At 33.9% G+C, this 23829-nt stretch overlaps 1 protein-coding gene across 1 annotated transcript in view; it reads left to right on the top strand.

Annotated features, from left to right (window-relative positions):
* Positions 1-23829, top strand: part of PCSK5 (proprotein convertase subtilisin/kexin type 5) — a 626478-nt gene that overhangs the window by 56834 nt on the left and 545815 nt on the right.

Here is a 23829-nt window from a genome sequence, read left to right as displayed (position 1 = left end):
TGGAACATGTTATAACATTCTTCAGAGGGAACAGGGATGGTAGTGAGGAGCAATAAAGATGCAAGGAAAAAAAGCTAATTGTTAGTAGCTAACTTCTAAGAGGAAGTATGTAGTAGTAGACAAAAGATTTAGAGCTGAAAAGGTTCTTATAGGTAATTACCTAGTGTTAGGATAGAATTGAGAGAAAGAGCTTTAGAGGACATCTAGTTTGGGACCAGAGAAATTCAGTGATTTGCAGATTCACACAGCAAATAATTTAGATGATGCAGTAGATAGAGGGCTGTGTGTGGTGTCAAAAAATACCTGGATTAAAATCTACCTTACTTACTAGCTATGTGATCTTGGGTAAATCACTTAATCTTTGCCTCAGTTTCCCCATCTTTAAAATGGGAATAATAAAAATATATCCCAGGGCTGTTGTAAGATTTAAATGAGATAATATTTGTAAAATTCTTGATGATAATAATTAATTTGAATCCAGCGCCTGGTCTTTTTCTCCATCAATAGGAAGACTTAGAATCAAATTTCATTTTTTCTGTGAACATGAACAAGTCACCTTATTTATCTGAACCTGAATTTCCTCATCCTAAATGATGGAGTTAACGACACACTATCATGTTTTGAGGCTAATATGAAATAATGTACATGAAGCATTTTGCGAACTTTCAAATGTCACATCATGTCAGTAATTATTATTGTTGTTTGTTTGTGATGTTTGCTTGGAAATTTGATTTTCACCCATTCATTCTATTTGGGGAAGGGCCTAACTAGAGAGAAGTAATTTAATCTTCCATCTATATGTGGGTAGTAAACATATGAACAATGGATGGCTATACTTATTTGTCATGATTTTTCTATTTCTTTTGGAATATTATTTTATTAGCACAATAGCTCCTTTTCCAATGTTATTTGATGTATAAAGTCATTTCCAGTGTTATTTGACATATGGAGTCGTTTAAAAATGATGAAAAAACTGTTAAAGCCAGTAGATTTGTGGCTTTTGTTTCTTTCTTTTTTTTTTTTCAGAGAGGAGAATCATTTAAAGATTTTATTTATTAGAGCAAAAGACAGTCATTTTAATTAATGTGCAAATTGGGTCTGAAACTTGGAGTCCTGCCCTCGGTTATGTGCCATGACTTGCCTTGTTTAATTTTATCCAAAATATTATGACACAATATTCATGTTTGCACAATTATATCTCAGTGGTATAAAAGACACCTTATTTTCTTTACCCAATTTTCTCAGGGTTATAGGAACATCTCCCAAAGCTCCCAAGCAGTTGAATTTCTCACCCTTGTTTCCCACTCAGAACTGAATATTTCTGGAAATGCAATCTGCTGGGCCATTTCTGAATTAGCCAAGTGTTTGAAGCAAAGTCACGCTTTTCATCTTTTGGTTAACTTTCCAAGGCCTGTTTGATCTTTTGTAATTAAGATGGTATTTCTGACTTCATGTGTATTGACAATGGGATTTTCATAAACCAAACACAAGTTATTTACAAAGTTAAAAATGTAGTGTATAATTATATATTATTTTCAGAATCCAGAATTCACTGAATATGGGGAAATTTATATTTTTTTAATATTCTGAGCTTTTTAATTTGCATCCCACTTTTTAAAGTGAAGACTTATTGTTCTGGGTATGGGTACTAAAATTTCAAATACCTGAATTGTAGTCTAAAAGTGTCATCACAATCAGGAATTTATGGCAAAAGATGGATGGTACAAAAAGGAAGAAGTTCTTACCAATAGCCCTAAAGGTGGTGCCAGTCTTCCTTTATTCTATGGCTACCTATAAGGAAAAAAAAATAAAAGTAAAGGGAGTCAAGCTCCTTGGCCTGATGTTTGAACTGGTGTCAGATGAAGATTCTTCGTGGCACAACACATATCTGAGAAGTCTGATCATCTTTATAGTTTTCTTTGTCTATTTCTATATGCCAATGTGTTGTGTATGTCTCTAGGAGATGTGCTTTTAAATCTCTGTTTATATAAAGTCAATAAACATTTAATAAGCATCTATCACCTTGTTATAAGCACTAGACATACAAATGCAAAAAAGAAAGGAGAAAGAAAAAAGAAAGAGAAAAGAAAGAAAAAGAAAGAAAAAAAGAAAACAAAAGAACAAAAAAGAAAAAGAAAGAAAATCTTTGTTATTCAGGTATTTATAATTTCATGGTACGATGACAACAAATTTAGGACTACACTAAAGGGCTAGACAAGGATAAACCTGTGTACATACTTGATGATACATTCTGAGCCTTCTTCTCATTTTTTTTTTTTGGCATGCCTGTGTTATGGGATACCTGGCAGATAACACTGGAATAATGGAGAATTGGCTTTCCTTCCCTCTACTTTAAAGGTCTTCTGGAATTAATGTGGAGACTCAAGAACTGCAGGGGAATCATTACTTGTTACTTGATAAAGTTCAAAGTTAATTCTAAAATTGTTGATTGGTTAATAAATATTTATTAAGTGCCTGCAGTGTGCCAGATACTAAGTGGTCTGGATATAAGAAGAGGCAAAACACTCTCAAGGGGTTCAGAACTGAAGGGAGAGAAAACAAACAAATAAATATATACAAACAAGCTATAAATAGGATAAATAGGAAATAATTAAAAGAGGGAAGGCACTAGAATCAAAATTGGTTGAGAAAAATTTCCTATAGAAGATGAGATTTTTATTGGGGCTTAAAGGAAGCAAGGGGAAAAAGTAGAAGATGAAGAGGGAAGGAGAACTGGAGAAAATACCCATAGCTCAGAGATGTAGTGTCTTGGTTGTAGAGCAACAAGGGAAAGAGTACCAGAAGGGGTGTAAGATAACGAGATGATTAGGAAGGTAGGAAAGAGCTAGGTCATGAAGGATTCTGAATGCCAAACAGAACATTTTATATTTGATCCTAGAGGTAGCCAAATACTGAAGTTAATTATTGAGTGCAGTGGGGATAACATGGTTAGAACTATGAAGTAGAAAAATCACTTTAGTGGCTCAGTGGAAGATGGATTAGAATGGAAAGAGACCTGAAACAGGCAGATCCATTAACAGGCTATTACAATAATTTGGGCATGAAGTTATTATAAGGTCTGTCTCAGAGTAGTGACAGTGTTGGGGGAAGAGAATTGGGGGAGGAGAGGGGAAAATATTCTAGAGTTTTACAGAAGTGAAATTGATAGTCCTTGCAAGAGATTAGATAATGAGAGTGACAGGAGTAAGAGACAGTAAAGAGTTGAGGATACACCAGCTTGTGAACCTGAAGGACTGAAAAGATGAAATAGGGAAGGAGGAGAAGAGGAGATGAGTTCTATTTTGAACATGAAAGTTTGAGATGTCTTCTGCACATCCAGTTTAAAATATCTGAAAGGTAGTTGAAGATGCAAGTTGGAGATCAGCAGAGAGATAGGGGAAGGATCGGTCAATTTAGAAATAGTAATTAAATCCATAGGAGCTTCCAGCATTACTATTGTTATTTGAGCCTGTCATTGTTTCCTTTCTCATATTCTAGGGACAGCAGGAGCAGATGCTGACCTTCCTACATTAGTACAGGCTCATTTTAAGATGAGTCAAAGATCTGTCAGGATAGGATTATGTAGAAATTGAGGGTGAGGATAGTTGTAAGTGACTCTGTGTAGATCATTATCTCTGATTGAGAAAGAGAGGCATAAATTTATGGCAATATTGTCAAAGTTCATGGACAGCTCCCTCCTATCTATAAGCAAGCAATAAATTGTTGGGGAGAGGGAGGGAGGGAGTTTGCTCTATAGTAATACAGAAGGGGTTTGGTAAACGTCTCTTGTTCCAAAACATCATACATCAATAAATTTAAATAATTTTAAAAGGAATAGCCTTTTAAATGTGATTTCTTTTCAAAGTAATAGGGTTTCTTCTGATTTAGAGGATAACCCTATTGGAAGAGGCATATTCATTCTGATTGGAATTATGTATTGTATTTATATAAACATATATAAATGAAGTTTGTTACCTGAGAGAAATTTTGATCTGGAAGTGAACAATGTGTAATGTGACAATTTTAAAAGGACTTGAATGAAGACTTAAAGCATAGTTCTCTGGGGCATTCTATTCCTGCAGTTTTGTGAGCTTAATTGATAAGACCATAAATACAATAGGGGGAGGATTTACACTATGTACCCGTGATTTCTGGCACATAGAAGGAGTTTTAGTTATTAACTATTGGCTAAGAGAGAGTTTATAATACAACAATGCACAAGACCTTTCCCAGAGACATACATACCATATAGGAATATAAAGACACATAAAGAAAGCCCTCAAGATGATTAGACTTCTCAGAGTTGCATTGCTTTGCTAGAAAGAAGCTTCACCTAACTGTTTCAATGTCCTCCTTCTAAAACATATTATTCATATAGGTTGTTTGTCCTTTGCTCTGGAAGAGGACTATGACATGTGAATAAATTAGACTTAAATGAGGGTAGGCTACCTACAGTAACCAGTCTCATTCTCTTCTCCAAAGCCATCTAGATCCAGTGGCAAGATATATAGATCAGGACAATTAATGATGGCCCTGGGTGTGGTGGGAGCCATTGGTCTTCCAAGCTATGATCTTTCCCAGATAATAAATGAGGCAAAGAATGGCCTCTTTTATCTAGTCAAAAAAAAAAAAAAAATCAGTCTGTGAGGGGAAGCCCCTTGAGGTTTCTGGCTCAAACAGAAACTATAAGTATTTATACTTTCTACTAACCATTAAGTCCTAAACAATGATGAAGTGAGACTTGAGCTGAGATATATTGTTGGCTAATCAGTAAGAACCAGTGATTTGGGTTAAAGGCATGGTCCTTAAAAAAGAAATCTAATCATAAAACACCAAGATATCTTATAAGGTTTTGACAATAAAAATTTCTATTCTTTTGGGTAAAGCACACACAGGTAAGTCAGGAAGGAAAGGAGAGAGGAAGGAAAAAAGGAAGAAAGGAAGGAAGGAAGAAAGAAAGAAGGGAGGGAGGGAGGAAGGAAGGAAGGAAGGAAGGAAGGAAGGAAGGAAGGAAGGAAGGAAGGAAGGAAGGAAGGAAGGAAGGAAGGAAGGAAGGAAGAAGGGAGGGAGGGAGGAAAGTAAGAAAAGAGCCTTAATCACTAAATTGGTATTATCTCAATCAAACTGAAACCTGGGAAAGACCTTAACTTAAAAAGACCAATGTCTCCTACTGTATCCAGAGCCAACTCCAGCCATCTGGATCTTGCCACTGAACCCAGATGGCTCTGAAGATGAGAGTGAATATGAAGAGTCAGTGAGGATGCAGAAGGACCCAAAGCAAATTCTGGGAGGAGACTGTACAAGATTGCAGTTTAATCTTTATAGCAGGCAGCAAATTATTGTGGAAAGATTACTGGATTGAGAGTCAGAAGAGCAGTATGTGAATCCTCACCCTGCTATTTATTAACTATGTGACCTTGGACCATTATCTTACATCTTTCCAGAGAATGTTTTCTTAGGACCTGACAGAGCAAATGATTACACTCCTCAGCAATATCAAAGTCTTAAGGGATTATATTGTTCTTTGAGAATGATACTTCAGAGAAAGACTTCAGAGGGAGTCTGATATTGGGAGAATCTTCTTTAATGAAAGAATTCCATTGATTTACCAGGCAGGTTAAGGAATTGGGGGGGGGGTAAGCAGAGATGGTGTTTGGGATGCAGAAGCTTAGACTCTCAGGTAAATAATAAACTGCCTAAACCAGACTCTATAGAGACCAGAAATAAATGCTCCCCAATATTCTATTGTAGTAGTTGGTTCTGAAAGAATTTGCCAACCAAGTGTTATTTTTACAGTAAAGACGACCAATACACCTTACTGACAGGAGACAAAAAAATTCCAGAGTATTAGACTTTTTACTCTATCTGATGTTGGGAGGTCTTGGGGGAAAATGGTATTAAAGAAAATGGTAACTTACACCTCTGGTTAGAACCTTGAAGAGATGACTCTTTGGAAAGGTTAATAGGAAAAGGAATAGGAGTTAGATAAGGATGCACAAGACTACAAATGTGTTGAAGCTGGACCATAAGGCATTTGCATACTTGTTACCCTTGATTCAGGGTAGGATCAACATTGACCCAGTATGCCAAACAAAGAGAGACCTTTTTACAGGCTCTAACTGCCTGCAAAGCCAATGGGGAAACAGTGATTCATGGTTACTCTAATCCCTTCTTGAAGGTAAGCAGGGGAATATGATCCTTAGAGGGAGATTATTACCACTGCAATCAAGCATGTAGACCATTTGATCTGACGATAGAAAGGCATCAGTTGTTGCCTTTGACCTTAATGAAGACATCAATTTGTCCCATTCTGAGTCTGCCTACTTGAACCTCTGGACTGGTGTTAGACTATTCCATAATACCATAGTGGCTGAGCTATGTGTTTTAGAAAGAGCAAAAGAAAGAGAACAGTTATGTTGCATTCGTCTCTTTGTGATAGAGCAGTGCAAGTCAGGAAAATCTGATTTTTGGGGTGTTTTTCTTGCATTTTGGTGTGTTCTCATTTTTCTTGCTTTCTGTTATATGTGTTTATAGGGAAAGTATTTTGTGGTTCTCTGTAAAGCACTTGAGGTCACATCAAAGGAATATGTAAATATAAATCAATCAATTAATTACTAGATATTAACCCCAAATTAAGAACTACTGTTCTGAAGCAAGTCAAGTATATATTTCTCTCTACAGGAAAGGAGCTGACAAGGAAAAAAAAAAAGTACAATTAAAAAATAATGTGGAATGAAGTGATACAGAGAGAAATTGTGGGATGTCTTGGTGGGAGCCTGGGAAAGATCATGAAATTTTTTAAAAATCCCAAAGTGTTTTTGTTTTTAGTTTAAGGGAAGAGTATGCCCACCCTTGCCCTACAGGAAGCTCACACAATGAACATTTCACTGACAGGGTGGTTACTCATTTCAGTGCATGGCTCCTGGCCTTTTTATTTTTTTTAATTCTTCCTGCATATACTTAAGGTTCTCTAAATAAATTAAAAGCAATAACAACAACCAAAAAAAAAAAAAACCCACCTAAAGATTCTGGGGTCAGATGTACTATATGAAGGATATGACCCAGAATAAAAAGAGTTCCTCTATATTATGATTATGTTTTGAAATGGCAAGGACTAGCAATATCCTGAGATGCCATTACTACACTATAATAACATTAGATGAATTAGAGAGTTTAGTGGCATTGCAGCAGCCAGGCAGAACTCAAAATTATATACTTCAGAAGGGACTTTAATTTTTTTCTTTACAATTTATAGGCTTTTAAAAAAATCCTTTCCCCTTCTTTTTGCTTACTAACCGTCCCCCAAAACAAAACAAGCTGGACTACAATTAGTAAAGTGAAATAATATGAATTCCTCTCCATAAATCATTATTCTATTCAGACACTTAGTCAAGGGACTACATCTGAGGGACTGGATTTCCACAAAATGAAAAACACCTTTATGGCAACAGGTCTAGTGCTCTTAGGAATGCATACTGATATTTTAATAAAAGAATATCTTACATTTTTAAATTTTTGGGCCATTTTATGAAAATTCAATTAAAGCATGCAATTTATTTGAATAAATAGAACCTTTGGTTTTTCATTTAAGATAAAAATCTAATTTGAAAACCATCACTATCTATGGTCCAATAGATTGATAAAATCCCACAATAGATATTACTTGTTAGATTTATGTAGAGTTCATTTTCTGTGAAATGCTCAAGATTTCTTCATTTTCTTCTATGCAAAACTTTAAACGAAACGATGTATAAATCGAGCCTCTTCTATTGTTAAAATTGCTTGATTGAATGATTGACTACACTTATCAACAACAACAAAATTTATGTGAAGTGAGGAAAGTGGGCAACTGTCTGAACAAGTCACCAGAGAACATCTGTAGAAGTATTAAAAAATAATAACTGAGCAAGAAAAGTGACAATCAGTCATTGGACTTTGGTTCTATTAGTCATCTTTGCTACCCAAATGAGCTAAGAACTAGAGACATTTCTAGACATCCCTAACTCAAATGGAATCTCTTCCATGAAACTTATTCTGAATATATATATATATATAACTATATATATATATATATATATATAACTATATATATATAGTTAATAAAAACATTCCCTTCTGCTACCCTTAAATTATAGATAAAAAATTTTATATCTGCTTTATGCACCTATTATGGATACCATGTTATATTATTAAAATTTGATATATACTTAGATTTTCCCATTGAACTGTAAGCTCCATGAGCTACAAGTGGAACTCAGCACAAATGAAGAATCTCATGTAGTAGTCACATTATAGAAATTCACACTGTCTCTTTTTACTGGGCTGAAACCAATGACCCATGCTTTACATAATTATAACTACTAATAGTGAAAATTCAAATACATCTGAATACTTCAAGGGATTTTACTAGTCACCTACCTGTAGTTTTGATTTGTACTTCCTCTAGTGCCCAGTACTCTGTTCTACACATAGGAAGTAATGAATGTTTGTTTAAGTGGTTGAAGAAAATAGAAAATTAGCCTGTGGAGATCTTCTGGGTTCACTGAGTTAAATCAGGAAATGATTTTGAAGTCCAATCCTTCTCATTTGACTTATGAGGAAACAGAGGCCCAGAAAAGCTGCAAAGTTCATTCAGGTGGAATCCTAACTTCCTTATTGTAGCTATAAGACAACTTTGGCTCTACTCAGAGGAAATTTGTGGAAGAGATAAGGATTGGCTGTGGGTCATTAGATATCATTAGATATACTTAAAAAAATAACTAAAGAAAATTATCCCAAAGTGTTAGAACAAAAAGGGAAAATAGAAATAGGAAAAAATCTATTGATCAGCACCTGAGAAAGATCCTCTGAGGAAATCCTACAAGAACACCATAGTTCAATTTTGTCTGCCTACATTTTGGATTTCCTTTACAGGCTAATTGTACACTATCTCAAAGTCTGATTCTTTTTGTACAGCAAAACAACTGTTTGAACATGTATACATATATTGTATTTAATTTATACTCTAACATATTTAACATGTATTGGTCAACCTGCCATCTGGGGAGGGGGGAAGGAGAGGAAAAATTAGAACAAAAGGTTTGGCAATTGTCAATGTTGTAAAATTATCCATGCATATATCTGGAAAAAATTACCATAGCTCAATTCTGAAATGACCAGAAAACATTAAGAGCAACAAGAAAAAAAATTCAAATATGATGGAGCCACAGTTAGAATTACATGAGACCTAGAAGTGGCTACATTAAATGACCCACAGATCTTGGAACACTATATATCGAAGAACAAAAGAACTAGGGTTGTAGCTAAAAAAAACTCATACCAAGAAAAATTAAACATAATTCTGAATGCTCCTAGGTCTCCTGACTTTAAGAACTGGTTTTTCCTTCATTGAATTGAATTTGGAATATCTGAGATTCAAATCCTAATTCTGCTACTCACTGCTTGTGAAATCCTGGTGAGTCACTTAATATCTATGACTTAGTTTCCTCATCTGAAAAATGAGGGCTTTAGGCCAGATGATCTTTAAAGTCCCTTTTAGACTTATCTCTATGATTTTTCATTATGGTCCAAGATAGAATGTGAGAATACGGGGAAGAAAGAATTTCACAGTTGGAATTGAGCACTTCTCAGATAGGAGAATAGAGAAGATATTGCTCATGCTGAACTTTGAAAGAATAGGAAAGTTTTTGATACAAGAATAATCTCTGGCACTTATTTTTATCATCACAGTGTCAAGGCTGTGGTAAGAAGCACAAGAGCATCCAAATATGGGAGTTGGACCCACCTTAGAGACACAACCTGGCAAAGGTAGAAAAGCATAGACTCCGGAATCTAAGGACTTGGACTCAAATCCTACTTGTGATGTTTATTCCCTATTTGACATTAGGCAAGGTACTTAAACTTAGTTTCTCCAACTATTAATGAAGGTATTGGACAAGATAACTGCCAGGGACCTTGCTCAACAGGGACCTGTTCTTCCTGATTCAGATCAGATCTTGGACTAAGTTTTGGACTAATTGGACTAATCCTGGAGTGTTCCACATCAGGTGATGAATATTCTTCATCTGCATGTTTCTATACTAGCAATGAATAAATGAAAATTTCTTTGAGAAGATAGATAATACTGCAGAAAAAAATAAATTTAATCTTGATGTAGAGAGAAAAAAGAGTGAGAAAGAGAGAGACAGAGAGAGAAACAGAAACAGAGAGACAAAGAGAGAGAGAGAGAGAGAGAGAGAGAGAGAGAGAGAGAGAGAGAGAGAGAGAGAGAGAGAGAGAGAGAGAAATGAAGTTACTAAATACACCTCATCTAATTCACCTCTTTGCCAATGGCTATCCCTGTTTTTTTATGACCTGTTTTTAGTCCTTATTGAGCTGACCTAGTTAAGTGGCTAGAATTAGTCTTTCTCCATGAGTTAGTTTTAAATTTTAAATGTAGATATTTCATGGGAGTAAATGATAGATAGAATCATCCTATAGGTTAAAAGAAAGTGTAACTGCCAGAGATTGAAGAGGAAAGGGGCACATGTTCTCTCTCTTCAGCAATAGAAATCTTATAGTTTCTCAAAGAAAGCTTCCTCCCTCTGTCCTTCAAGAACTACAAAAAAACATTCTTATGCCCACGGCAAGAACCACAGGCTTTAAATCTGTTTTTAAAAGACAAAGTTAGTTAGAAGGGGGCTGGGAGAAACCACAGAATTTGGGCCACAAGAATTCATGGACAAAGTCCTTACAAATATCATGAGGTTGCTTCTGGACCAGATGGTGTTAGGGAAGAAAGCAGAGCAAGGAGGAAATTACCTGAGTGAAAGAGAGTCAGCTTCCACTTTTAACTAATTAGGTATTAAACTTGGTTATTTTTATTTCTTGGAGAAGTATAAATGCTTTTCAAAACTTAAAATAAATAAATAAATAAAATTAAGTATTCTGGGACCAAGACCTGTTTGTCTTATTCTAATAACAGCTCAGGTGAAAACTGGGCAAAACTGAAGCAGTCAAAAGTCCCTGGTGAGAGAAGAAAAGAGATCATACTGATTAGTGTATTCATGGTAATTGATTCAAAAGCATCCAGGACAAATAAAAAAATGAGATAGAGGCTGGGGAAGGGAAGCACAAAAGAAACATATCTGATTTGTAAATGAGCTCTTCTGACTTTCCTCCATTCCTCAAAATGCCATCTCTTCTCTCTCGCCCTCACTTGCCCCTAAATACAGAAATTAGTCAGTATCACTTCACTACCTGACAACCCTTTTCCTTTTCTTTCATATTCTCCTCACTTTCCAAAGGCTCTCAGATGCATTCATTGCTCAGAGGCATTGATAATAGTCCAGATTAAAGGGACTGTTAACCCTTGATTTGGTAATCAGACCCTAGTTTAATCCGAGACAGAAACAATACCTGATTCTCATTAAGTCATAAATGATAAACAAGGGTCAAAGAAACAGCATTTGGGTTATGTGAAAATTAAAATGCATAGAGTCAGATACTGAATATAATAACTGATTACTATCAATGATTTCATGAAGTCTCCAAATGTTGCTTATAATACTTAACCATCCTATTTAATAGAACACCTTTCCCAAAAGTTAGTCTTTAAAAAGAACACAAACCAAGACCCCTGGTTGTATAAAGAACTAAGGCCAGGATTCAGATAGTTAAAGTGATTGGGGGAAGAGGACAAGGGATGAGTTAGACAATAACTGAATTTTAAGTGGAAGATGTCAAATTTTTTTAACAATTTAAAAATTTGACCTTCATGTTGTAATTAAGGTCTAGCTATGCTCTGATTCTGTTATTTCTTGCTTTTATGTTTATCTATAAGACTAACAAAAATATCCACACACCCTCTCCATGTAGACCTGCTACTTGGCATTGGATAGGATAAATAGAAAACAAGAACTCTAGAGTGGGGGAAGAGAGACAAAGTGATTCTTCTTAATACTACCTCAACAAATACTTAATATAATAGGGGTACTAAGACAAAGACTTTAGTCTCTGATGCAGAGATCAGAAAGCTCTTTTATGTGATTGAAGATGATAGGAAGGGAAGACATTGAAAAAGAATACTTTTATTTGAAGACATTGGTTTGCATTGAAATCCACTTATGTACTACTTTTTGAGGAGCTATGAGAAGAAGGAGAGGCTGTGAGGATAAGTGGTTGGTAAGTGGGATTTCATTAATGTAGGGAATAGTTTGTGAAGAAATGCTGTACATAAATGCAAATTATTTTGAAACTTAGGGTCTGGAAGCATTCAGATGTCAACTGACATACCTACATCATGCAGTTACTTTAAGTCAGAGTTGAAACTTGAACCCAGCTCTTTCTGACTCCTAAGCACATTCTCATACTATGTCACATTGCTTCTTATAGAATCTAAAATAATACTTCTAAGGAGGTTTGCCAGGCAGGATATACATCTAGCCAGCCTGGACTCGTGGAAATAATTTCTAAGGGGGAATATGTAAAATTTTACATGGAAGAAGAGAGTGGTTTTCTCTAGAAGCCATCTTGAGAAGATGGGAGGAACATTTGAAAAGAGATGCAGTTCCCTAGAATACTGATCATTTCTCAATTGATAAACAGTTAAAGAATATGAAAAGATGGTTTTTCAGAGAAAGAAATCCAAGATATTGATACCCATACCCCCCAAAATGCTCCTAAATAATAATAATAATTAATTAAATGCAAATTAAGTTAACTTTAATACTCATTCAATTGGCAAAGTTAATTTTTTTAAAAAGGAAAGTAACAACTGGTAATGGAATTATGGGAAAGCAGGAATGTAAATGCATCACTGAAAGAACTGTGAGCTAGTTCAGCCATCCTGAAAAACAATTTGTAATTATACCCCAAAAGCTATTAAACTGGGTATATACTTTGACCCAGAGATAACACTTCCAAGTCTGTCCCAATCAAAGAAGAAAAGGACCCATACACATAAAAATATTTGTAATGTCTCTTTTTGTGGTGTCAAAAAGAAAAGGTAACTGAGGAGGTTCCAACAACTGAGGAATGGCTAAACAAGTTATGGTATATGTGACAGAAAACGATTGTGCTGGAGATAAGAGAGGAGACAGTTTCAGAGAAACCTGGGATATATGTGAACTGATACAGAGTGAAATGAGCAGAACCAGGAGAATAATTTATAAAACAATTTTGTAAGGGCAAACAACTTCAGGAATTCTAATAAACACAATGACCAACTACAGTTCTAGAAGCTTCACGATAAAACGTGCTACCAACCTTCAGGTAGAGAGATGATAGACTCAGAGTGCACTTAGAGATTTTTTTTTTTTTTTTACTTAGTGCAAGATCTTGTTTTGCTTAGTAGAGGTTTTATTTTTCTTTGTTTCTTAATTTGGGGAAAAGAGGAGAGATTGAAGATCAAAAAATAAAATAAAACATAATTTTTAAACCTAGAAGTATAAATTTATGTAACTAATTGGAAAGGGCTACATAATATACTTCTAATATAAAAAGAGAAAATATATATATATTTTTTTTTTTCAGAATCCTGGTATCTTCATAGAAAATCAGAAAACTAAAGTAAAATATAATTAAAATAAATTAAAGATCTAGTTACCTATTAGAAAGGAAAACTGAAACCCAGAGACATGAAATAGTTTGTTCCCCAGGTAAAAGTTTAAAAAAAAATAATAATAATGATAAAAAAATAAAGTAAAAAATAAAGGGTGGTGGCTGGAATTCTAATTGTCACCCAATAACTTTTCCCAAAAGGTAATAAAGTCAATTCTAATGGAGTATTTTAAGATCTTAAAACTCTTATCTTCTGCAAGAAGCCTTTTCTAATTCTTCTTAATGCTAGTGCCTTTCCTCATTGGCAATTTATATTATATTATACATGGTGTCTTTTTTGCTGTCTTTCCCCTTAAATTGCGATTTCCTCCACTTATGGAACTGGGTTTATTTGTTTGTTTACTTGTTTTGTCTTTTCCTTGTATCCTTAAATCTTAGCACCATGCCTGCTAATAGTAAATATTTAAATCCTAGTTGATTTGACAGAGCTAGAAGAGAAGATAAAAATCCCTCTTTTGACCAGTGAGGAAAGTGACTCCTTGAGAAATTAAAATGTAAATTGACAGTTAGTGTCCCAAACTGAGATTAAAACTCAAAATTCTTGATTCCCAGATCACCAGACTCTCTACACTACTTTTATATCTTTAGTTTTTTGTTTATTTGTTTTGGTTTGGTATTCTGGCTATGAGCTTTCGATTTGCCTAATAAACAAAGAAATTCAGTGAGAAGATTTGAAGATGGTGCTAATGATTCAGAATAGTTGAGATGAAAATGAAAAGTGAGTCACCTGTAAGCTAGTACTGTATAGTTTACCAGTTTCATACTCTATTCCCTTAGTCTTAAAATTTTTTTTTTTTTTCATAGAAGTCATTTTGGGGGATGTGACCGTGTATGTGCTAATTAATTTCTACAGTTACTATTAACTGATAGAAACAGAGTCAGGAGTGAGTCAAAGCAATTGAGAATGGATTGCTGTAAAGGATCAAAGATTTGACCAAGTTACAGAGAAGGTAACATCAGGAATTGTCCATAGAGTGTACCTGGCCTGACCCAAATTTGAATGCAAAATATATCAGAAAAGCTATTATTAGTCTCTAATTTGCCAGTTTCAGTTATTTTGGGGTTTGTGACCTTGGACAAGTTCCTTTCTCCAAACCTGATTGAGTGGACAGCCATTCTAAAGGAATCTCAGTTCAGAGATTCAAATGTAAGTATTCTTTTAGACTTGATATTTCCTTGTAGCCAAGAAATCAGGGGACCTCCCTATTCAGATTTGCCATGTTTTCAAGTTTGTGGTTGGGAAAACCCCCTGGAGAAGCTGGCATACCACCACACTTGCTGTATAATTTAGAAGTTTGGAATTCTAAATACCACACTGTTTGACTTTAAAAAAAAAAAAAAAAAAAAAAAAAGTTGTCATAGGAAAAAAAATAATATAAACCATATCTTTTCAAGAGGCCTCGATATAAAATATATATATATATATATATATATATATATATATATATATATATATATATATATATATATATATATATATATATATATATATATATTTTAGTCTACTATGGTAGATATGATCACTCAGGTTTTCCATGTAAAGTACCCAGTCAATCAACTGGCCAAAGAAACAGGAGAAATTAAATGTAGCTCATCGTTAGGATGAATGGGCACAAGAAGCATTGTTTAGTTACTTATCTCTTGTGAAATCTCTGCTCCATAAAACATTATGCAGCGTAGCATTATGCAGTGTAGATTTTTCTTTTTAAGCTTTGTTGCCTTGAGAGTCATTTCAACATTTAGGTTTCATGGTTCAAATTTCAGTCTTATAGCATTTTTTTTCCAAGTGAGTAGAGACATTTTTCACTTCAAAAACAGGAAAATATTTGAATTTCCACATTGCTTGTCAGAGATTCCATTCAATTCATTTAACTTATAAAGTGTGCTAAGTGTTGGGTGGCCCAAAAGGAAGAGGGGATAAGGATAGAAGGAATTCCAACAAGAGTTCCTATCAAAAAGGAGTTTACATTTTATTGGGATGATATGCCATATATACAGAGAGGTAAATGGAAAAGATATACAAAACAATTTTTAAAAAATTTAAAAAGCAAATTGCATTGTTGGAAAACACCATTCTATTCTGAACATTAAAGGATGTAGCTATGGATGATGTTTGAGGAGGAGGAAAGTAGAGAGAATGAGCTAGGAAAGAGGGATCAGAAAAGGAACAGACAGTAGTAACTACCAATAAATATTTCATCCTGTTGCTATGTAGCAGTGGTTCTACCAGTTCAAATTGCTTAACGGTATTCAGGTTGATACAGGGTTTAGTTAGTTGAGAAGCTGGAAAGGGATAGATTTCACCGGGCTTGTGGTTTTGTTTTGGCAAGGATTCTGGTGCAAAATTTGAGAACCCACAGCCTTGGACATATGCCATTTGGAAAGGAGAACCTGCTTGTCTCTTCTTGCGGGTGCATTTTGTTCAAACAAAAGCAACATTTGGGGTTTTTGTTAGTTTGTATAGGGCGTGTGCATGAGCTTGTAAGTAAGGGGAAAAGATAAAAAGTCTTAACTTTTGATAATCTCAACTGCATCATAGGCAGAGTTGTAAAGAAATTTAGAGATCATCTAATTCCCCTCTTCCTCTTAATTTTACAGATGAGAAAACTGAGACCCTTTCCACTTTTCCCATCTTATCCATTACTTCCTGTCACTCACTCTGTGATCTAGTGACAGAACCTCCTTTCTGTTCATCACACACAATATGCAATGTCTCAGCTGCAATTTCTTTGACTTTCCCCCATGCCTAGAACTTTTTCCCTCCTCACCTCCATAGTTTGCTTTCCTTACATTCCTTCAAATCTCAATTAAAATCTTACTTTCAGCACGATACTTTTCTCACAGCCCTTAATGCTAATGCTTTCCCTTTGTTAATTATTCCCAGTTTATCCTCTTATCCCTTTATTGTGCATAATTATTTACATGAAGTTTTTTTCCATTTGTCTCTTAGATATTTGAAATTAGAGACTCTTTTTTTTTTTTTTTTTGGCTTTTTTATATTTCCAGAGCTTAGAGTGGTGTTTTACCCATTGTAGGCACTTAATAAATGCTTTTAAACTTTTCAACAATAAATAGCAGAATTTGAACCCTGATCCTCATTCCATTATGCAATACTCCCTCTAACCTTAATAGAAGAAAAATCTGCCATTTCCCTGTTGTTTATGGGGAAAAGAAAACAGAAAGACATGATTCTATTAAAAAAAAAAAAAAACTGGACTAAAGTATTTTTTTTTTTCTTTTGTCCTTTAATACTTCCATTTAGACCTTGAGTTTTTAGTTTTAGGAAGGAGAAAGTGTGAATGTAGGAAAGTTTATTTTTGTCTTTGGCAGACAAAGGTATTAAGCTGATAAACTGTATTAGTGAACAAAAAGATTCTGTTGGCTAACTTAGCAGGTTAGTTATTGATAGTTGTTGGCAAGGCCAGTAATCATATTGACCCTTGGAAGACAAAGAAGTTTTCAAATTCATTTAGCATTTAAGCTATCAGAAACTGCCTCATTCATTTTCTATCCAAGTGACATAGTTATACAACTACCAGAAATGAATCATTTATTTTCCCAGCCCCATTCTTGTCCAAGGTAGGTTTACTGGATAGCTCTACACTTATTTTAAGTCAATAACCTGCCTTTTAAAAATTCTTAACTACCTGTGTTGCTTGTGAACTTACTAGGATTCTAGTTGGTAACTAAATCATATGGATTGAAAAGAGATACATCTTTGACATACCTAACTCTCCTACTCAAACATTAATCAAAATTGATGGAGAATGGGAACAAACAATGCTGTGTTATTGTCATTCAGTCGATTCAGTAGTGTCTACCTCTTTGTGATTCCATCTGCAATTTTCTTGGCAAAGATAACTGCAGTGGTTTACCATTTTCTTATTATAAAGATCACTGTGATTAGTACAAATATATTGCATGGCTAATGCCCTGCCTCCTGTCTAGATCAAATTTAGTTATAATTATAGCTGCTACAACAACTTTTTACACTTAAAAAACAAAAATTCAAGACTCCTGAGAACTATAATATTAAGGAAAAAGAGTAGAGATTTGGGTACATAAAATCAAAGGAGAGCTTAAGAGAAGCAAAGAAAGGAAAAATACACAGAGACTTTACATAAGTGGATTACATATAGTCTTTACAATGTTTACCCTTTCCTGATCCACATCTTAGTCTGAAATATCTTGATTCAAAGCTCCTTTTAGGTCAAGTTGACTGATGATATGCTGTCTGAGTATACAGTCTAGGAAAGCACTATTCATAAATATGATACTTGAACCACTGAGACAAAAAACATTGCCTGCTTCTTTTTTTTTTTTCTTGAAAAGTAGTTTAAAAAGGCTTTTGATTCTAGGTGCATTATTATTTTCAAGATTACCTGGGAATAGTTAATATTCTATCTTCAATCTCTGGATTTTTATGTTCTGATTTCTGAGTTTTTGTTCTAAGTTACATATAATAAAGGCTATCACTGATAATCTGATTTAGTGATATTAAACCTAGTAGGTATTAGGCTAGATTCCTTCCCCTCCCTTCCCATTCAGCAATTTGCTCATTTTTTTTTTCCAGACTAATATGTGACCAGATTTACAAATCTTTATGAAAAGAAAGAAAGGTTTACATAGTAGTATTGCAAATACAACAGGGCTAGAAATCTGAATCAAACATTTGATTTGACTCTGAGACCACTGGCTCTATTTGCTGCATACCAGATATAAAAGTAGTATTTTAGTAACAATTCAATTCGGCAAGCATTTATTAAACATCTTATTTGTGGCAGACTCTATACGAGGCACTAGGATAAGAAGACAAAAACAAAAACTCATAGTCCTTGCCCTTGTGGAGCCTTTATTTCATTTTACACAAATAATACATTTAAGTTTATATGCATACACATACATATACAAATAGATATATATGTATATATACACATAAAATAAATATGTAGATATACATATAGATAGTATTTTTATCATATTATTTACTTAAATATATGTATTCATTATTATACTATGAATGTGATTATACTATCTTTATTATATGCAAGTGAGAATAAATACTCAGAAGCCAAAACACTCTGGATAGGAGTAGATATAGAGTATATAAATATATATATATTTATATGTATATATATATGTATCTGTTTCCAAAAGCTAAAAGCAGTGAGTGATGAATTTGAGTGAGTATTTCTGTCTCAAGAGTTCAAGTAGCATAAGTAAACACCTGTGGGAATTGTGTTAAAGAAAAAGTTTAATGTAATTTGTTGTCCCTGAATTAAGCTTTGAAGGGAACTTCAAAAAGTTAATGGTGAAGGAGAACTTTCAGAACAAAGGGGATAATCTATGCTAAAGGGTCTAGGGGGATAGATAGATGTCACATACAGGGAATTGTTTTCAGCAGAAATCACTGGTTATTCAATATGTATTTTACAAAATGTCCTCCTTTTGGTGGAATCTTTAGTATCTGAATACTTACACTAGGTTTTAATAATCTTCAATTTTCATTTTCAAATTGGGATATAATCTGATTTTTGGCTAGAGCAAAAATATAGCTCTTTAAATCTTTGTACCAACTGCTGCATGCTCACAAACACATTGATCATCCAGAATGAAGGTCTGTGATCATCCAAGATATATTTGATAATATCTGATAGAAGTACCCTGCTTGCAACTCCCTTGTTTAGGCTTTAGATATGAATTCTGGCACCAGATCAGCTTGAGTGCAGATGGATTTGCATACCTCATCCTTCCTAACATGGAAATTCAGACTCAGGGTATGCTTTAAAAATCTCTGCACATTTGGAAAATGTTTGTGTCAATGCCATGACAAATTTTACTTGAGTTCAGATCAGATACATGAGGATAATAAAGTGACTCCTGATTTCTCATATAATGAAACTCATCCAGAAGAACACTTACTGGAAAGGGCATTGCTTCAAAGACCACATTTTCTTTCATGTATTTTAAGCTACAGGCCACTTGAATTTGAAAACAGCCTGTTAAATTAAAACTCTTAGATGAAGTAGTGGTTGGTCTCTTTTCATCCATCTTACACTGTATTTATCTTTTTGTTATACTCTTAAAAAAAAAAAGTTAAAATATGTGCCCTTTTAAAAAATAAATATGAACAAGCAAATTTATAAATTATGTCAGTTATTAGTGGTTGTTTGCATTCTTTCAATTTATGCCATCAATTTTTGATCTTGTAATTGAGGATATCTTTCTTGGATAAGGTTAAAATGGAAGAGATTCATTATAGATGGGGAGATACTTGTTTGGTCCAAATTATTCTCTATTGTGATGAATGCTTCAAGCCCTAAGTCATTATATTCCTCAATGAGCTGTAATCGATCTAACAATATATATTAGAAAAACTAAATGGATAAAAAATTTGTGTCTCTAGACTATGACATTTATTGGATGCTCAGTTTATTGAGTCCTTAACTAAATATATTTGGGATAGTCATTGCAAATGTGAAGTGAATTATCCTAGAATTGAATAGGAAGAAAAGTGGACTGGATTATATTTAGGAAATTATATAGTACTTTTAGCAATCTTTAGTGCACAGATCCATCTTCATAATATAAATGTTCTCCAAATGTTGATATAAATGTTTGTGAATCATAGACCTAAATTATAGTCTTTAAAGAATCAAACTTGTATGTGATCCATTAGACAATGGGAAAATATTCATATTGCTTTCCAGTGAGCTTAGCTTATTTCTAATACCCAAGAAGTGGTTTATGAAATTATCTTTGAAGAAATGTAAAAGATCTCTCTTCATATAGTGAGAACAAAGGCTTATAGAAGAACAGTCAGAATGATACCCTTTAAATGTTTAGAGAATTCTCATGAATACCTCTATCAGTCATCTGTGAAGAAGAGAGAGGAGAAGAGATGGCTCCTTATTGAATTGACCTGAACCATGGAAATCAGATTCATTGAAATATTATAAGGTGGAATAAATGGAATACTGAGAAAATTCATTTTAAATGTTTGGATACAAAAGGGAACCTATGTCCTGTCCTATTTAAAATTATGAAGTAATATTGTCTTGTTCCTGAGGTCCTCTTCCTTTGTTCTATTTCCCTTTGGGTTTTGCTCCTTTCTACATTGCTGCCTCAGTGTGAATATACACCTGTTTCTCCTGAGAGCAATATATGCTCTCCAATCCTTCATTCATCCACAAGTGTAGGTGATGGATAACCCAGCTTCCCAGGGATATTTGCATTTTCTCATGGATTAAAAAGTTTTTTTTTTTTTTTTAAGTTTTGAGGACTTCGATGTTTGATACTTCCATAATTTCTCCTTTTCTTGCATCATTGCCCCTTACCCTCTTTTGTATCAATGAAAGATGGTCAAGCACAGCAATCATTTGTGACATGCAGAGGATGAAAGCTTTTAGCTAAAAAGATAACATTCTAATAGTTGGATTTCAGCCATCAACCACTATTCTTGGGGGAAAACTTCTGGTTTGGGGGGTTGTGGGGTTTTTTTTTTTGTTTTTTTTTTTTTGTTTTTTTTTTTGGAAGGGGTAAGATTGAGAGGAGGATCAAGGTCAAGAAGTCCCTGGATCTTTCAGATACCATTTTAGGTCATCAGCTATTTTGTTTAGTCTCGTCTTTTGATCATGTAAATATATAATAATGATTTTAAAAAGGTTATATGATCTGTTAGGATAGAAAGAAGAGTAAAGTATGTTAAAACCAGAAATAATTACCCAAAGCCAGATTTCAAACTCAGAACATCTTACTTTAGATCACAGTACTTCCCAAAGAGAAGGTATAATTATTAAAATTCCAGGATTGTGCATTACACTCAACTTTTTCAGAAAATCATTGATTGCAAAAAGCTGTATGCTTTTTAAAAAGCACATGTTTCTTTTGATTAAAAAGAAAAAAAATAGATTAATACTAGCAAAGCAAAATGTTCTGGTTGGTGAAGTTCTGACTTCAGAGATTGGTAAGTTGGTTCTGTTCTGGGCTCTGTGGGAGTGACTTTGTGGGTGGCCTTGCTATGTCTGGCAGTCCCTCTGTGCCTTAGTTTCTCCATCTGTTTTAACTGCAAAGATTGTAAAAATGCTTGTAGATCATAGAATGGAATGTGCCATATAAACAAAAAGCAAGTGTTGTTAAAATAAAATAGCAAATTAGTGATTCTTATTTCAAGTTGTTATTTTTAATGATTCCTGGAAATGCAAAATAATCAGAAATGATTACTAAAAAAGAATGAAAGAAATCATCTTGATAGTTTCTTTCAGAAACAGAATTTTTAGATTTTTTTTCTTGTAATAGTCACTGTTTAAGAAACTTCATCTGGCCTGTTTCCATGTCTATATATTTTTAAAACCTAGTCTCATCATAATTGGTCTGCTTGTTAACTCTCTCAAGGATTCTAATCTCTTTCCCTACCATTTTTTAGACAAACAAAAATTCTGATTATAAAATTCTCATTTTTTATTTATAATGCTCTTTTAAAATTCATTGCAGTAACAATATTAGCATTAACTCTTAGGCAAGAAATGGAAAATCGTGTGGGGGTTTTAATTAGCTTGTTTCCTAATCAGTGTTAACAAATGATTTAGATGTTAGAGGGAAAAAAAGCTATTCCTTTGAATTAAATGGCACTATTCTAGAGAATAATCAATTTTGCTTAGAAAGAATACCTTATCTCAGACAGGGCCTTAGAATTCATACCTATAACTACAACTAAACTTAACTGTAGGTTCTGTTTGTTAGTTCCTAATAATAGTATTAAGTAGCATTCCTTTTTATTCCAAAACATTACTAGAATCAACCAAAACTTTAGTAATTTGCTATGTCATTTCAGACTTAAGGATACAATGGACTAGTCCTAGTCCAGCCCTGTGATCCCAGATAAATTAGGACTGGACTCCAGAGGTGGGGTCAAAGGCAAAGTTCATCAGAACATTTTGTTCTATGTACATTCAGTGATTAATTGCATAGTTATAAATACAAAGGAGTACTTCTTTTGAATGCTAGCCTTGTACAAAGCATTTTGAGACATTGTAGTGCTACATGAGATGCTATTCCTTGCAAAAGTTGTTGATAATGATGATGATGATAATGCTAGCTTGGATTTTTAAGTTTCTTTCCCCTGAAGATAAAAATTTACCCTGAACCAACCATTGGCTAGGTCTCTCTGCAATCAATGACATATATTTATAAGCTGAAGAAATGAGAATGGAGGTGAATCTTTGGCTATGGAAAATAATTTTCTTTTATGTTAAGCTCATTCTCTTATCCATATGGGGATCCCATTCCAGTATGGTCATAATAGGAACCAGCTGAACTAACCATCTTAGATCTGGAAGAAACTGGCTTTAGGCAAATAGGATGAGACTAGAGCAGGTGTTCTAAAAAGGTTCCTAACCGTTCTTGTGTCTTGGATCCATCTGCCAAGTTAATAAAGCCTATGAATCCTTTCTTAGAATGAATGTTTTCAATGTATAAAATAAAATATGGAGGATTACAAAGGAAATCAATGAAATAGTTATCAATAGATTAATTATTTTTTAAGTTCACAGAATCCAAGTTAAGAACATCTAGATTGGAGAGTAGTTTTTGAAAAAAATAATAAACTCCCCAATTACACACACACACACACACACACACACACACCCCAAAACTATTCTTGATAAATTCTCTTTTACATTCCACTTCATCAAATCCCCAGTCATAAGAATCAAGAGAACAATTGTCACTTTCTAATAGGCTTGATTTTTATGAGTAGGGGTGTGCTGGGAAATATTAAGAAACCTGCTATTTGTTCTCTGGGAAAACAAAACAAAACAAAAAGATGTTTACAACATACACTTTGAAGTTTAATCTACACAATTAAGATTTTCCTCATCACTCCCTTAAATCTAGTCAATCAACACAAGAATAAATCAAACCATGATTTATAGCATGTTATGGATTTCTGAGGTGTAAATTATCATGCTGAAAAGTTAACAATTAGTTCTTCAGTCTGAGCTGGCTCCATCTTGGTGGCTAAGAGCATGATCAGTTTTGAAAGGCTTGGTCATCTACATGATTCAAGCTTCATTCACCTTTTAGCTGATCTCTTGAGATTAAACAATTACTCTCTTAAGGATCTTTGAGAGAAGAATATGTCCAGCAAATAAATGAAGAAAGAAATCAAAATAAAATTTTTTGAGATGAGAAATGATAACATTCAGGCTAACATGGAAATTTAATTTTTAA

Source organism: Sminthopsis crassicaudata, chromosome 1, assembly GCF_048593235.1.
Source record: "Sminthopsis crassicaudata isolate SCR6 chromosome 1, ASM4859323v1, whole genome shotgun sequence".
NCBI classification, from domain to species: domain Eukaryota; kingdom Metazoa; phylum Chordata; class Mammalia; order Dasyuromorphia; family Dasyuridae; genus Sminthopsis; species Sminthopsis crassicaudata.
The sequence above is the reverse complement of the archived record's forward strand: the minus strand, read 5'-3'. Positions and strand labels throughout refer to the sequence as shown.